This window comes from Rhodnius prolixus, unplaced genomic scaffold (assembly GCF_049639745.1).
Source record: "Rhodnius prolixus isolate KJV_2025 unplaced genomic scaffold, Rpr scaffold_3, whole genome shotgun sequence".
Taxonomy (NCBI): Eukaryota; Metazoa; Arthropoda; class Insecta; order Hemiptera; family Reduviidae; genus Rhodnius; species Rhodnius prolixus.
In genome coordinates this window covers 46,513,282-46,517,761 of record NW_027411603.1, presented here as the reverse complement: position 1 = coordinate 46,517,761, position 4,480 = coordinate 46,513,282, and positions in this window count along the sequence as shown.

Here is a 4,480-nt window from a genome sequence, read left to right as displayed (position 1 = left end):
CCTGAGGCTCCCAGGAGTATACTAAAAAAAGGCTCCCGGCGCAAATGACCTCAGATGTTTGCGGCTAGACTGAAAATTACTGTCCTAGGATCAACTTTTTTCATAGTAGATTCGCATGATCTATATTTTAAATAAAAAAGTTTCGTATTAATAAAAATATTGTAGGTGTGATTTAAAAGTACGCCAGCTGCCAGAAGTAGAGTAACCTTCACAGAAAGGGCCGACCCTACAAGACTTTAGCTTATTAGGTAATTCGAATGTTTAGAATTTATTTCTTTAAATAGTGCGCGATTTAAAAAAGGGGATTCTTAACTTACTCGATAAAATCATGGGTTTTCGCATTTGATTTATTATGTATTTTATACACTAAGGTTAGCCTTTTCATTAAACGTAGATCCATTATCCATCCCTGTTTTATCTTACATGTAATATTGTTGTATACACTTAATAAATCAAGCAAGAGGCAATTTCATCCTTGACGGGGTTTCAAATTGCCCGCCCTAAATTCTAAGAACTCCGCCAGCGAAATGAAAATATACGTATGGGAATTCAAATCAGAATTCGTCCTTTTTCACTGCAATTACCATAAAGATATTTTACTCGAAACCCTTTCTTTGTTTGCTTCCTAAGAAGCAAGGACTCTCCCTGTTACACAATCAGTGCTTAACTTGATTTTTTTCCCGGCCGAGGAAAGAAAATGTGATTAATACCATTGCTGGGTTCTCCAGGAAAATTTAGGAAAGCTCATGTCCTTGTTTCTTGGCATTTAAGCTTATTTTTCATATCCTGTCAAACCTCGGAGGATTTAGATTTAAATTTTTCTGTAAAGATCCAAATTTATTTGGATTAATTCAGCTTTTTCTGTACAGTACTGGCAAATCTTTTATCCAAGCTATGCAAGATGCAATTATTTTCTCATTTTGTCGATTTCCAAAAAAATAAATAAATGGTAAGTGAAAAAAAAAATTATAATTTTTTCTGCGTTTTATCTTTCTCTCTGAAATAAATACAAATTTACTTAAATACAATAACAAAACTTTAAAAAAATCACTGAGGCCAATCATTTAGCTGACACAAATTAGTATATTTTAAAAATTGAAAACTTGAGTAAATTTTTTTGAATGAAATAAAATTAAATTAAAAACTATACAATATATGTATAGAATTGTCTGTTTTGATTAGAATTTCAGATTTAATAGAAAGTACATCAGAAGTTTAGACATTTTTAAATTTGTTTTTTAGTATATAAAATAAATTCTTATTTCTTAAATTTTAAAGCAGACGAATTCATTCAATGTAGCTTATATTTTATTTTAAGCACTAAAAAAGGATCGAAAAAAAAATAATAAAACTGGAAAAAGATGCACATGTAGGCCTATTTAAAATATCTATTGTAAATTAAATAAAATTCAGTTTTTTGTTAAAAATAATAATAATGGGGGAAAATCGAAAATATGAAAACAGCTCACGAAGAAAATAATCCTGATGCAGTTAACTTATTGCTAAGAAAATAAAAAAGTACCAATTTCACAATGTGAATATTGAATAAATTATATAGGTGGATTTTATGGGTACAAGACCGCTAATTTGCTACAACAAATATAGAAGAAATATATATATATTTCTTTGAATATTTTATACATAAATATAAAGAATAAACATTTTCTGTAGCTCTTAAAAACAAACAAACAATATCTTCTAATAAGTGTGTAGTTTTTTTCACAAATGACATTAAATATAACAATATTAATATTGAAAGAATAAGATTTTGTGCGTGTGAGTGTGTGTGTATGACTATAAAAAAAAAAAAAATTCAAGTAGATAAGGGGAAAAAAACTTAAAATTGTCAAAATTGCCAGAGAAGACGACCAAGAAAAAAGATAACTAAAAATTAAAATATAAATATTATGTATATGATTATTTAATGAGTAGTAGTTGTATCAACAGTATCTGTTGTACATAATTTATAAATACATATAAATATATATAATATATTTAAAGATTATAAATGGCAGTATCTAAACTATATACGGTAAAAATGCTTTGTTTGTTTTATTTTTTATATTTTGCCCATTTTAGTTTCTTTTTGTGCAGCTTTAGTAAATCGTGTGTACAATGAAATGGAAAAAAAAATTGTATTGTTTTTCTTTTCACTCTTTTATTTTGGAAAACGTTAAAACTTTGAGATGAAAAATTAATATAAGTGGTTAATATATATATAAATAAAAATTTATCAATTCAGAAAAAATAAAATAAAAATTATAAGTGTACATAAAGATACTCCGTTTTTTCCAATTTTTAATAGTACTAATTATTTAAAATGATTGAACTATTTATTTTTATTTTTTGTTCTCCTTTATATTTTTTCTCTATTAGAATAAAAAATAAATTGACACAATAATACTTGTACAATACTTCTTTTTTCTCACTATTGATAATATTAAAAATAAGTTGGACTTTTTTTTTTATTGAAAAAAGTGTTGCAAAAAAAAGAACTCTGAAAAAAATGTGTAAATAACGCCTCCTCTCCCAATAGTGAAAAGTAACAACAAGAAAAGAAAAAGGTGAAAATTATTGAGCAACTGTATTCTGTGGAATTTACGAAAATATCTTTTCCTAAAAATAAAAACTGAAAAAAAATTTTATGGAAAAGTATTTTACTTTAAAAAAAATATATATTTATTAAATTTTAAGAAGTAACATAATTACATTTTAAACAATGATAGTTGTTAGATAATATGACTCGAAAATAAATAAAAAAATAATTTTATTGTTACAATTGCTTTTTCCTTTTTTTAATTTAAATTAATTTTAATAGTTAATAATTTTTTATTGACAGATGTTACATTTTTAATAACTGTGCCGATCAAAATGATCCTAATCACAAAGAGACCGCAAACAACACGGAGTGCGACATTCAAAAATTAGTGCACAGCCTCCGCGTCGGAGAAGCTGGAGGACCTGCGCAAAGAATTGGGCTTCTCTTGGTGGATAGTTAGATCTGTCGCGTAGCACATACATGGCATTTAAAGTGATTTACCGTAAAGTACTTTTGTGGCAGAAGTTACTGGAGATAAGTGTAAACTCTTGAGTTTAGTGACTGTTAGTGCCAGCTGTCACGATAGTAGTGAACGTTGCGGTAACTATGCGTCAGCTAGACTCACTCTTCGCGAAATAAGCAAGTATGCAATGCCCGCCAGCAATAACTCTTTCAAAGAATACCTTCTTATTTGTCGAGTACTCAAATTATTCTCATTTTGAAACAAATGGAAATGGTTACATATGAGACGTTTTGAGGATTTACATTAAAAAAGATTTAAATTACTTTAGCTCCACTTTTCTTTGTACTGTCATAATATAGTACTCGTCAGGGATGTTGCTTACTTCGAAAAGTTCTTATTTCCGCATTAAAAACAAAAAGTATACCTACATCATTGAATTCTGACAAAGGAGTAAGAAATAAGGGATACAAATAATTGAAATTGCATTCTATTTTTCATATATATTGCTTTCTGCATGATTTTTATATTTATTTATTATATTGTGACCAATTTTTCGTAATTTTTCAAACGTTTCAGCATGAGTGGTGCTTGATCAACGATTGAAATGAATCAGTTTTCCCAGCTTGTTCAGAAAAGAATGAAAACGCGAGAAAACCTGTGATTAAAAGGAAGAAAAATACTAGCGCTAATAAGAGAACGGATTAGCTCAGTGGTTAGCGGATATTGGATTCCAACGCGAAGATTTTGTCTTCCAAAAAGCTTCATATGTTACGAGAGAACGCTGACCGGAGACTGACAGCGCACTGAAAAAAGCCCAGGCCACTTATGATCAGTGGATACGCAAAAAAAAAATACTGCCCTAGCTGATCACATCAAACATTAAACTAGATTTTCAATAGCCTGTGAGTAAAAAACTCATAATTAAAATAAAGGAGGGAAGAGATCAGCTCGGTGGATAGCGTATACTAGATTCCAACCGGAGATCCTGGGTTCGAATCTAGCTACAGGCCCTTAGATTTTTTTTTTTCTAGGAGCTTCTTACAACTCTTTCCGGACAGTGTTGTCTGAACGAGAGGACACTATCCGGAGGCCGGGAGTGCACTCAAAAAAGCTCTGGGCACCAACAACCTCAGAGCTTGACGCGCTTTAAATTAAAGAAATAATATTGATAAAGTCGTTACTAAATTCAAGATACAGAGTAAACTACTAAATAATGAATGTTTTAAACAAATTTTTATGATTTAAAAAAAACATATTCTTACGCTGACAGGCAAATTAATGGTCTTTTTGGTCTGAGCAAAAAAAAAAAATACATATTGCATTATATATTAGTGATGATCATACACATAGTGCAGGACAGATGCAATTAACTCAACTACAAAATGTATTACCTTATGATTAAAATTTAATCAAGAAGACATTGGCTACTGTAACATCAACAGAATATAACCTCCTCAAGGGTCACAACGTCACAACTC